This window comes from Lissotriton vulgaris, unplaced genomic scaffold (assembly GCF_964263255.1).
Source record: "Lissotriton vulgaris unplaced genomic scaffold, aLisVul1.2 SCAFFOLD_557, whole genome shotgun sequence".
Lineage (NCBI taxonomy): Eukaryota > Metazoa > Chordata > Amphibia > Caudata > Salamandridae > Lissotriton > Lissotriton vulgaris.
Window position 1 is genome coordinate 423,026 of NW_028254212.1, and position 13,459 is coordinate 436,484.

The 13,459-nt window shown below is 46.5% G+C and overlaps 1 pseudogene across 1 annotated transcript in view; it reads right to left on the minus strand.

Annotated features, from left to right (window-relative positions):
* Positions 1–4,233: 4,233 nt before the first annotated feature.
* The window catches only part of LOC147659630 (uncharacterized), a 173,094-nt pseudogene continuing 163,868 nt past the window's right edge, over positions 4,234–13,459 (minus strand). The window contains exon 3 of the transcript XR_015307197.1: positions 4,234–6,595. The product of XR_015307197.1 is annotated as an uncharacterized LOC147659630 (transcript). The remainder of the gene's footprint in view (positions 6,596–13,459) is intronic.

The window sequence follows — 13,459 nt, forward strand, 5'->3', positions numbered from 1 at the left end:
ATCCGTTGCTTTGCAAGGTGTCCTGTCTCAGCACCCCAGAATCATCATAGACTCTATGAACACGTGCTCTGTATGACAGTAAAAACTCCCCAACTCCCCATCCCTCCCTGGTTCCCACCCAGCCGATGTATTCAATGCAAGCGTTCCTAGTTATTCCTAACAATTGGCTCCCCCCTGCCCCCCCTCAACTGTTCGCCACATCCCTTCCCTCCTCTGCAAAAACAAGCCCCCTCTTCCTGCTCCCTGCTCTGTGGGTTCCAAACTACCCACCAACCCAATTAGCAGAGCGCCTGTCGCCCAACCCTACCCCGGGGAGAGAAACCCCCACCGAGGAAACTCTACTTGGGAACAACGTGGGCCAGCCCCGTCCCTGGCCGCCCCGCCCGTAGTGCCCCAATAAGTTAGACCCCTTAGGTCAACAGTGCATTGGTTAAACAGTTAGCATGGTCCTAGAGATCTTGTGCCGACATGTATGCTGCCCCTGTGGAGCAGCCCAGGCTTACATTAGGCGCTTTGTATACATTACTGTTCGATGGCTTCTAATTCGAATGTTCGAGTCCTTATCTCGCTGTGTTGTCTCTGGCTGAGTCCCAACGGGGACTATTCGACCTTGAACGCCAGGATCGTTGGCTTTGCTCATCTCCTTCCGCTCTTCCCATTGCAGACCCTGGAGAGGGGGCCTCGGTTTCCCACCATTGTCCGCCGTCTTGCATCGCTTGGGTCTCCAGCTCCGTTGTGTCCAGCCATTCCTGTACGGCTGCTGGCGAAGTGAAGAAGTAGGATTTACCCTCAGAGATAATTTTCAGTTTCGCTGGGAAAAACATCATGTACCGAATTCCGCGTTCTCGAAGCGTCGCCTTGACCCCTTGAAATGAGCGCCTCTCCTGTTGGACCTGAAGTGTGAAGTCCGGGAAGAAGCGAACTGTGACCCCCTCGTATTGTAGATCGCCTTGTTGTCTAGCGGCCTGGAGGATTGCATCACGATCTCGGTAGTTAAGTATTTTTGCAATAATTGTTCTCGGTGGGGCCCCCGTTTTGGGTTTCGGGATCGGAGCCCTGTGAGCCCGTTCAATGATGAAGATCTTTGATAGTCTCTTGGGCTTTAGGTGGCGGAGGATCAAATCTTCAAGGAAGAGCTCCATACTGTCCCCCTCAAGTCCTTCCGATACACCTACCACACGTATGTTGCTCCTCCCGGCCCTGCCTTCCTGGTCCTCAAGCCGCAAAGCCATCTGCCTGTGTTGGTGTACGAGCTCGTTAACCCTGCCCTCAAGCTGCTTTTCAGATTCCTGCAGTGCCTTAATGTCCCCCTCGTTCGATTTGGATCTGTCAGTGGTTTTCCCAAGGTCAGCTCGGAGCAGATTCACCTCGATCGTGATTTTGCCCATTTTCGTCTCAAGGCTGATGCCAAGGGTCTGGATTGCAGCCATTATGGAGGTCAGGGACTGTTCCGCCTGATCTTTGCCATCCTTCGACGCTCCACCGGGCTGCGGCTGCGTTCTGCGCACTGCGTAGTTGTCCAGTTTATTCGTTTGAGTCACAAGTCCCCCTTTGGGCCGCATGGTGGATCGGGTGCTCCTGGGTCCGGATATATCTCCGCCCGCACTTATTTGTGAAAGTTTGCGGGTCAGCGTCGACTCCGGCCTTCCTCCGCCGTCCGGCCCGCCGCAGCCAGCGCCAACAGTCTTTCCCAGGATCGCACTTGGAGCTAAAGCCCGCCGGAGGAGTTCCTGCAGTGTGTGCCGTAATGCACCAGCCTTATTTGGCGATGTAATTGGGCCTGCGATCGCCACTCACTGCCGTTGTTGGCCCTGCTACACCAGCAGGTCCTCTGATTCCCAAACCACCGTTGTTGCTGTGCTCGGGTGCCGTCCACCAAGCCAGGCGTCCCGGGTCTCGCTTTTAAGGCCGCAGCAGCTCACCCATCTCAGGGGGACGCCGCAGAGCAGTCCGTCCCCTCTTCGCGCTCACGCGACGGTTGCATAGGGAGATGGTCACTCACTCCTGTGGGCTCTCTGGGTCGTCCTCGGAGCACGGCCGTTAAGGTGGGTCTGCAGGCCCTCCGCAGCTGTATGCGCCTGTGGCCAGCACCGCTACATCAGCGTCCAGGCCGCGGTCTTTCCAGCGTTGTGGGTGTGGCCACGCCCTCCGCCGACTTCGCGCCACACAGGCGCGTTGCGTAGTAGGCCTCAGACCGGGGCCTCGAGTTAAGCGGCTGGCGGCTCCGGGGCTCCAGGCACGAGCGGCCGGTCAGCCGCCGAAAAACTGCGATCTCGGTGTGGCACTTCCCGTGGGTCTCCGGACTCTGATCCAACGCTCCGAGTGAGCACTGTGCCTGAGGGAGCTGGGGCCTCTAGGGTAAAGCCTCTCAGCTAGGATATTTGGCTGGATTTGCAGGGGACAACAACGGTCCCGGCGGAGCTAGGGATCTAGGCGGCCATTTTCGACGGACCCTGGCCACGCCCCTCCGTTCCAGCCATTATTTCTTTGTTGTTGACCTCTGTTGGAGGAGCCTTGCTGAAGGGTGCGGCCGGAGGAGTGAGCCCTGCCTCTTTCCCCGCCATATACTCTGCCACTTAAGCATCGGGGATCCACTCTGCCGACCAAGGGTGGTAAATCTGGGTAGGTTCGAACATGTCTGAGTAGCCCCCGTCCCCCTCCAGGGACTCAGAAGAGTGGGAACCTGGACGCCAGGGGCACCCTGAGGCCTTTTTCTCAGCTGAGGAGAGATCTCCCTCTGATACAGCCACTCCCTCAAAGGCAAGACCGCCATCAGGGTCCAAATTAGGGGCGACTGCATCACAATTTTCTCTGGGCTCCTCCTTCTCCCATCACGGTGCGTGTTTTAGCGTTTGCGCACTCTTAAGGAAGGTTTATCTGAGTTTGCCAAACCGTTCCGAGTGCCCCTCGGTACGCTTAATGGCCCTTCTATTCCTCAAATTTGGCCATCCAAAATTTTTCAAGAAAATAAAACCTAAAACGATAAAGGCCGCAGCTAGATCCTGGCTGGAGATAAGAAGAACACTAAAAATATCGTATTTTAGCAAATATGCTCCAATCTGGGAATCACCAGGCACCCCTGAGTGTCTACAAGATGCACTATCAATCCCATTAAGAACACATAACATAGCCTATTGGGGACAGCTCTTGGAAAACAACCGGATTCTGAAATGGGAAAATCTTTATGAGGAAACCCAGGGGACGATATCAAGATTTAAATTCTATCAACTAAATAGTTGGGTGAATACCTTAAAAGAAAAACTGCAAGGAGATGATATAATTGAACAAAAACTACTGAACCCAGCCATCTTCCAAAAAGAGGTCTCTTACTGGTACTGGGCACTAATAAGAGCAGGGGAGGAAGAGTACAAAACGCCACAAGATATCTGGGAAAAAGTCATGCCAAATATAGACCATTTAAATCTCTGGCTTACCTCAAATGCTATCATGGGACGGGTAGTAAGATCTGCCCACCTAAAGAAAAATCATCTATTCACGATCCATAGAGCATACTGGTCCCAAAGAAGCTTTCCAAAATAACCAGCAATGAACAAAAGAAATGTCCTAAATGTGGAGTAGAAGGAGCTAACGATTTACGCACGGCACTAAACAGCTACTGGGACCAGATCGGTAAGATCCTCTCTGACGAAGTAGATCGTCAAATAAAGGTAAGCACTGAAATGATTATTTTTGGGATATTAAGTAATGAAACACCCCTGTCTCTAACTAAAGACGAAGAAAATATTCTTTTTATCTTGATTCTCCAGGCAAGAAGAGTGATTTGTATTAACTGGGTTAAGCCATCTCCCCCAAAACACACAGACTGGCTTAATTCAGTATTAAGGGTATATAAGCTTGAAACTCAAAAGAAACACACAATGAAAAACTGATTCTGGAATTTGTGGGAAAGGTATAATTTACAAAATAACAGAGGGTCCAATGATTAAGGCAAAGAAAACAACGATGTCAAACTAACTACTTGACCAGAGTAGTCATAATGACTAGCTTCCTCCACTGTTGAAAATCGTGACCTTTCGGTTTGGACAAAAGAAGGCCCCAAAAGGACAAGACCAGAAACTGTGTTTATCTGGACAAACTCGGGCCCCCTACTTCCAAAGCTCTGAATAGACACTGGGGCCTTTGACTCCTCCTTACCTTCAGGGATTTTGCTCGATGAGGACTTAAAAAAAAAACCCATCTCTTTCCATACAATCAGCAGTCAAATACCATGAATGCAAATACATTTTTTATTACACATCAAAAAACATACATTTGTTAGTAATATGTAAAATCTAGTCATCATTATGTACAATTCATAGCATCATGACTGTTCTTGCTGTATCATAATTTAGTTCATGTTAACGTTAAAAGTAAATTGAGTTTGATCCTGGTATACACCTCTGTAGTGTGGTTTTTAAAGGCTCTTGGATGTCCATACATGGGTGGTGTTTGGATGTTTGGTTATGTATCATTAATATAGATTTATAAAGTATTGGGTTTCAAATGTATTATGCCACTAATGGCCATACAAACCACTTCTTCCTAAATATAATTTGTTCAGGTTAGAACGTGTTGCTGTTAACGTGAAAGTAAAGTGAGTTTTACCCTGCAGCAAATCCCTGTATTGTGTTATGTATAAGGATGGGTGTGCTGAAGAGCAGTCTCGCTGATGTTCCTCACTGGCTGTGTGGTGGTGGTGATGATGGTTGGCAGCAGGAAGAACTTCCCGGACTCAGCACTTTGTTAAAATGACCTCGGTGGAAGGCAATATTATCTTTTGTGTTCCTTTACTTCTGAATCCAGATTTATTTTCCAGTGCCATGGTACAAGAAATGTAAAGCAGGGAGTCGATAGTTCTGGACTCTAAGAGCTGGAATTTTTTACTGCTCAAGATTCAATCTTTACCTAACCCTCAAGCTTTCAGAAACCTATTCAGAACTAAACTTTTCAACAACTCTCTCTGATCAATAATTTTACCATCATGCACGGATTCTGTCCTTTCACCAATTTGGAGTTGGTTGGGTGATTCTCTGTAAATAAGAAACATCTAAAATATATTCATATGCAATTAATCTCACCGTGAATCATTTACATAGTCAGCAAATTTCCCAAGGGTCCAGCTTGATATTGGACACCTCTGGGGAAGTGCCGCTATGGTGGGTGCTTTTACATATGTATGTGATGATCGAAATGAGCATCATTTTTTCCTGCGTCAGGGCATTGGAGATAAATGTTGTGCACTGCAAGCATTTACTCTCAGAGTTACAGGTCACATTTTCCTACTTTGACTTCTTGTGCCTTTGGACATTGTTCTCGAGCAGCTGTCATTGAACCAGTTGTTGTACAAAACGGCCGGACACCAAAACCCGCTACAAATATTCTCCAGTCTGTGCTTGTTAAACTTATTCAAGTGTGTTGTGTTTATAGGTTTAATCACTAATCCCTGTAGTAAGCTGAAAATCCTTTCCACAACTACTTCCAAATCCACTGCAATGGTATGGTTTCTCCCCTGTATGTTTTTGCTGATGTCTTCGTAGAATTGATAATCGACTAAAGCTCTTTGCACATTCAGTGCACTTGAATGGCTTTTCCCCTAAATGTGTTTGCTGATGATTTCCTAATGTTGAAGGGTCACTAAAACGACTTCCACATTTACTGCAGTGGCATGGTTTTTCCCCTGTGTGTGTATGTTGATGATTCCTTAATGCTGAGTAACGACTAAACCTACTTCCACATTCACTGCAGTGGTAGGGTCTTTCACCTGTGTGTGTTCGTTGATGTCTTTGAAGGTCTGATAATTGACTAAAGCACTTCACACACTCACTGCACTTGAATGGCTTTTCTCCAGTGTGTATTCGCTGATGATTCCTTAATTTTGAAGATTCCTTAAAACTACTTCCATATTCGCTACAATGGAATAGTTTCTCCCCTGTGTGCGATCGCTGATGTATTTTGAGATGTGATAAAAGACTGAAGTTCTTCACACATTCACTGGTTTCTCCACTGTGTGTGTTCGCTGATGTCTTCGTAGGATTGATGATTGACTGAATTTCTTGTCACATTCATTGCAATGGTATGGTTTTTCCCCAGTATGTGTTCGCTGATGTAGTTGTAGGTGTGATAACCGACAGAAGCTCTTCACACATTCAGTGCAATGGTATGGTTTTTCCCCTGTGTGTGTTTGCTGATGTTTTTGGAGACACGATAACTGACTGAATCTCATCACACATTCACTGCATTGGAATGGCTTTTCTCCGGTGTGTGTTCGGTGATGATTCCTGAGAGATGAGGAATCCCTAAAACTACTTCCACATTCATTGCAATGGTATGGTTTTTCCCCAGTGTGTGTTCGCAAATGTGTTTGTAGATTTGATAAGAGACTGAATTTCTTCAAACATTCACTGCAATTGTATGGTTTTTCCCCAGTGTGTGTTCGCAAATGTGTTTGTAGATTTGATAAGAGACTGAATTTCTTCACACATTCAGTGCAATGGTATGGTTTTTCCCCTGTGTGTGTTCGCTGATGAACTTGGAGTTGTGATAAATGACTGAAGCTCTTTACACATTCAGTGCAATGGTATGGTTTTTCCCCCATGTGTGTCCGCTGATGATCTTTTAGGAGTGCTAATTGGCTAAAGTTCTTTACACATTCATTGCAATTACACGTTGCTTCTCCTGTGTGTGTTTGCTGATTGCTCTTTAGTGATGATAACAAACTAAACCTCTTGCTGCTTGGGTATGATTTTTCTTTCTTGGTTAGTGTCTCTGGGTCAGGTTCATATTTGTCTGCATCCCATGAGTGCGTTTCCTGAGGAGCTAACATGGTTGATAAATCACTTGTGTTATTCAAACACTCCCTGTATGTGTGTGGTATTTTGGATGGTTGATTTCAGATTTCACAACGAAATACAAGACTCACCAACTACATACATTATAATTGTGGCAAGTAAAGCTTCTTTGTATGTGGTTATTTCTTTAGGTTGCGGAATGGTTTTGCATATTTACAAGTGAATTTTAGTCTTCCTTCAGGTCGATGCAAATTGGGACAGTCTTGTAGATCAGAGACCCTCTCTTTCCTTTACCCTTCAGTTGTCTGGCTCCACTTCATTGTGCTTTTCTATTTCTCCTGTGGTTTAGCCAGAAATAGTTTACAATATACCTAGCACACTGAATGGTGGTCTGCCATCATTACAGGAAACAGAGCAATGCTGTATCCACCTCACACCTATTGAACGATCAAAGCTTGGAGACTTGTTTATACAGGCAATGGTTAGTTGTTATTGTTGCGTTAATTTTGTCGAGGTCATTTCTTCGTCATGTGGCGTGGAGGTGCACAGCTCAGACTCTTATATCCACTGAATTGCTCTTGACTGCTTCTTCCAGGATCTATCAGTTTATGTTCAGGTTCCTCAGTCTCTGACTGTGCAGCTCTTTACCTGAATATTGGAGCTCATTTTTTCCTGACGTTTTTTTTGCAGATTTACACGATTATTGTCATTATTCATAATCATTTGTGCATTCAAGGCTGGATCCTGTTGGATGTAAAGAGATGTATCACTAAATAGAAATGTAAGAGAATGTAAATACACAATATTTAACTATTTGTAAATGACATCTCTTCTTTACCATTTTTTAAAGTAACCAAGAGATATTTCACCATACACAGATATGTAACTAAACGTTCTATTGAACATGCCACATCTTAATTCAGAAAAGGAGGTGATAACTTAGTTAAGAAAGGGCACTCACGTAGCACCCATTCGCTAGAGGTAGAGCTTTAGGAAGACGCACATAGTCAAGATTTCATTTAAACAAGAAGACATTGTGGAAAAAGAGATGGATCAGCTATATGCTACAGTCACTTCAGTTTTAACAACGGTAACTCTTCAGGAAGTATATAACAAAGGAAACTCTTCAAGATGTATGTAATAAAGGTAACACTTCAGGCAGTATATAACAAATGCAGCTCCATTCATACTCTTCTTGACAATACTTTCCTGTTCACACTGGATCAGCTGAAGTTCTAACTCATGTCTTTACTTTGCTGTTTGTTAAGTTATCTTTGCCGCATTCCTAGGGATGGTTCAAGCATTTGTTGGAAGATTGCAGCACTTATAATAGAGATTTCATCACAGCCAGTGATATACCTTCGATATCCCTGCCGCCAAGAAGTGTGCGCTTTTTGTCTTTTTCTACCTTACCATGGTATCTGACTTAATGTTTTCGCTGCTCCCGGAAGACATACGACTATTTTGTCATCACTGAATATTTAGTGAAGGCTCCCAACATGTGACTCCAACCAGCTGGTGGATGTCAATCGAGCCGATAGATGACACTTTTTACAAATGAGATTTCTGGTTGGCTAGGGCTTGAGCCTTATCTAGGAAGAAAGTACCACTCTAGTCAGGGCAAGGGAGTTACACGCCAAAGATAACCTCTGCTCGCCCACTTGGTAGCTTGGAAAGAGCAGTCAGGCGTATCCCGGAGGCCATGTGTGAAGCATTTGCGCAACCCACACAGCAACAAAATACTACGCACATCACAAAAGGATCTTCACACAAGGGTTTATCAAAAATAGCCTTTGTATTATCAAAACACACATTAGAATAGTAATCATACAATATACACTGTGCCAACTGGCACTGGGCAATAATTACAGGAGATTATAAACGAATCACAGGGCCACCTGGACCACTGTCAGAACCATCACTTAGTATAGATAGTAAATGGGGAACATATAATAAGCATAGAACACAACCAGCAATTACTGGCAAACACTGAACTCAGCATCATCCTGCAACAAAAATCATATTATGCACAGTATCACATTAGGCGTGAAATATATCCTGCGCCAACCTCATAAGCCTAAACATATTAGACCATAACCTCCTAAGCATAGCTCACCTTAGGAAAAAATCTCACTAGCATAAACCACAATAGAGGATAACTTAAACATAAATACAGTATGCAAAACCTCATAATCATAAACCACATTTAGAGGCATAAAACAGGGTGCATAAATCATACTACATAAATCTAGCACCACATGCATCACATTAGGGCCCTACAAACCTAACAGACCCCCTGCCAACCGGCCTTCTCAAAGGGGCTCAAAATGCCCTATGTTCAAAGTGTCAGGGGGGCTGCCAATGCAGCAGAATCCATGTGTGCAATTGCGCAGACCTGCTGCACAGCTGTGAAAGTACGGGGCTTAAAGGCGGGCACTCAGCGGCACAGCTCCTCAGGTGTAGCGACCCACAGCGATAGCAATGATTTTTGTAGTATTGCAAATGCGGGAAATCAGCGGCACAGCTCCTCAGCTGCAGCTGCCCACAATAGTGGTAGCGATGATTCACGTAGGATGGCAAATGCGAGCACTCAGCGGCACAGCACCTCAGCTGCAGCGGCCCACAATAGTGGTAGCGATGATTCACGTAGGACAGCAAAGGCGGGCACTCAGCGCCACAGCTCCCCATCTACGGCGGCCCACAATAGTGGTAGCGATGATTCACGTAGGATGGCAAATGCGAGCACTCAGCGGCACAGCACCTCAGCTGCAGCGGCCCACAATAGCGATAGCGATGATTCTCGTAGGACAGCAAAGGCGGGCACTCAGCGCCACAGCTCCCCATCTACGGCGGCCCACAATAGCGATATTGATGACTTTGGTAACACAGGCAAATGCGGGCTCTCAGCACCACAGCTCCCCATTTACAGCGGCCCACACCAGCGATATTGATGACTTTGGTAACACAGGCAAATGCGGGCTCTCAGCAGCAACAGCTCCTCAGCTGCAGCGGCCCAAAATAGCGATAGTGATGACTTTGGTAACACAGGAAAATGCGGGCTCTCAGCAGCAACAGCTCCTCAATTGCAGAGGCCCAAAAGAGCGATAATGAGGACTTTGAAGACACAGGCAGATGCGGGCTCTCAGCGGCAACAGCTCCTCAGCTGCGGTGGCCCAAAATTGCGATAACGATGACTTTGGTAACACAGGCAAATGCGGGCTCTCAGCGGCAACAGCTCCTCAGCTGTGGCAGCCCACAATAGCGAAAATGAGGACTTTGGTAACACAGGCAAATGCAGGCTCTCTGCGGCAACAGCTCCTCAGCTGCGGCGGCCCACAATAGCGATAACGGTGACTTTCAGTCCGCGTTACCTGTAGTAGAACCAGAGCATCTGGAATTCTCAACAGAGGCCTCACCTGAGAGCCTGTTGGGTGAAGTCTAATGTCCCTTCAGCAGGAGGCAAGCTCAATTCAGGCCCTTGGGTAGTTGCCTCAGCAAGATGGATGAAAGTTTCAAAGTCCTTTCCCTCTAGTTACATGGACGGAGGTTCGTCTTGGCATCCAGAAGTAACACGTTCTTCCTCCAGGAAAGAATTAAAATATAGCGCTGACCGAGCGCAGGGAGCCATAGCTCCAAAAGCAAAAGTCCTCAGCAATCAAGGGGGCAATGCAGGGCCCAGGGAGGCAAGCCCTCATGGCAGTTCCTCCTGGGCAGCAGCATGCCCCAGCAGGATCAGGAACAGCACACCATCCTAGAAGAGCACCATGGAACTGAAATATTTCATGGGGTCACAGCCCCTTTACTTATACCACCAAAAGACTTTCAGCCAGATTCATGAAGGTGAATTGCGCTCGCAAAGGGCCAGATTCTCAGAATCTGGCCCCTTGCGAGCGCAATTTTTGCATTTGGGATTTATCATCCCAAATGCAAAAATCGGTAATAGCGAATTCGCAAATTTGCGAGGAATTACATTTAAGGAATCTCTATTTGAGATTCCTTAAATGCAATTCATCATCCAATTTCAAATTGCGAAATTGCAATTTCGGGCCTCTATTTACCGCGATGTCAAACCTCGTGGTAAATAGCGAAAACTTAGGAAAATGCTTTTAAAAGCATTTTTCTAAGTTGCATGTTGCACACAGACATGTCCTTTGGACATGTGTGTGCGCAACACCTGTTTAAATTTGCATTTGAGGGGTGCTACAGGGTGTCTTCTGGACACCCCTTGCACCCTTTAAATCGCTATCTTATTTGCGATTAGCTAATTGCTAATCGCAAATAAGGAATACTCCCCATTCATTCCTATGGGCCTTTTGGCCCATAGGAATGAATGGGGAGTAATTCCTTATTTGTGATTAGCAATTTGCTAATCGCAAATAAGGAATGTGTAGGAATCGCATTTTATTTTGCGATTCCTACATGAATCCCGTTTTGCGAGTCTGTAATAGCGATTCCTTATGAATAGCTATTAAAGACTCGCAAAACGGGTCTTTGATGAATCAGGCTGTTTGTTCTCAAAAGTCACAAGTCACTGAACCCAGCCAGCACCAGTTTGGTGTGGTCCTGGAGCACTCTATTTACAAGGCTGCATCCTGCCTTTGAGGAAGAGGGGGTCTGCCATCAGCCGCACAGTGAGAGGTGGAGCCATCATTCACCTTGCCAGGCACAGCCCTGCTCAGATCAAAGGGCCCCCCCTCCCCATACTCCAACTGCAGATCTCTCTATTCAACCCACGTCTGGCTCAGCCTGCCCTGTCTCACCAAAACCAGACATGCAATTCACATCAGGCAGGCGGACACATAGCACAAAGAAATGCCAACTTCTAAAAGTGGAATTTTTCACATAGTCATAATAAATCTGTGCACACCATTGCGCAGCATTTATTCTCACAATTTCATACATACCAGACTTGACCATACTGCTACTCTCATAACAGGAATTACCACTGACACACACTGAGCAGGGAATCCCCCATGCATTCCTATGGGAGGGCAGGCAACTCTCACACCCACTAAATGTTACAGAGAGCGCATGCACTATACACTGGACCACAGGGCTAAAGTGCCCAGCGGCCTTAAACCACTAACACTACACAGAGAAAAAGGCTGGAAGAAAAGAAAAACGTTTAGAGGTGAACCTGCAAAAAGGGTCAAGTCCAACACAACCCCCTTCCAGCCAAAACGCAGGGTAGACCAATCACTACCTTGATGGGCTTCCCTGCTTCGGTCGATATGTTATGTTAGGTTAAAAATTTGTTAGAGCACAAACAGCTGCCCCAGCAACGGGGCGTCCCGGCGCTAAACCATGAAATAACAGCTGAGGGGGAAGGGAAGGAGCAGCGAGAGGCCTAGGACATAGGGAAAAGATGAGTTTCAATTGCCTTACGGAAGGCAAGCAAGTTATTCAGGGAACGAATGTGCAGTGGCAGAGAGTTCCAAAGTTTGGCCCCCAAAACTTTGAAGGAGCGGCCACCCATTCGGCAGAGCTTAGATCGAGGAACTGATACAAGGTGTTGACCTGAAGAGCGCAAATTGCGCTGAGGAGTGTAGGGTACCAAGAATGGGCGAAGGAGTTCAGGACATTCAGATTTAAGAATTTTAAAAGCAGTGATAAGGGCCTTAAATTGAATCCGAGATTCGATTGGCAGCCAGTGAAGTCTTTGAATGGTAGTTCTAACGGAACATCTACGGGGCAGGCCCACCACGGCCCTTGCCGCTGAGTTTTGAACTCGTTGCAGCCGTGTTATCTCTGCTTTATTTGCGCCTAGAAATAAAACACTTAAACAACAGGGGGTGGTGATGGACAGAGTTTCTGAATTAAGCAGAATACTCTCACCCAGTCAGGAGATCAGGGCTTGATCCAACACCGTTTTTTAGCTCACTGCACCATCCCAGCTCAGAACCCGGGTATATGCAAATTAGTCTGTCCCTGGCCCAGTGCATCATGGGAACAGGGCAAACCAAACTACCAAGCCAATTCTTTCACTGGGAAGGAAACAAGCTTCCGGGGACCGGTTTCTGGCATTTCAGCCGTCTTCGGCCCGGCTTGCTTGAATCCTGATGGTGCAATGAGCAAGGGACTCACGTCTGAGTATACCCTTCCACGCTTATGGTGGACAAAATAATTAAACAACAGGAGGTGGTGATGGACAGAGTTTCTGAATTAAGCAGAATACTCTCACCCAGTCAAGAGATCAGGGCTTGATCCAACACCGTTTTTTAGCTCACTGCACCATCCCAGCTCAAAACCCGGCTATATGCAAATTAGTCTGTCCCTGGCCCAGTGCATCATGGGAACAGGGCAAACCAAACTACCAAGCCAATTCTTTCACTGGGAAGGAAACAAGCTTCCGGGGACCGGTTTCTGGCATTTCAGCCGTCTTCGGCCCGGCTTGCTTGAATCCTGATGGTGCAATGAGCAAGGGACTCACGTCTGAGTATACCCTTCCACGCTTATTTTGGACAAAATAATTAAACAACAGGGGGTGGTGATGGACAGAGTTTCTGAATTAAGCAGAATACTCTCACCCAGTCAAGAGATCAGGGCTTGATCCAACACCGGTTTTTTGGTCATTGCACCATCCGAGCTCAGAACCCGGCTATATGCAAATTAGTCTGTCCCTGGCCCAGTGCATCATGGGAACAGGGCAAACCAAACTACCAAGCCAATTC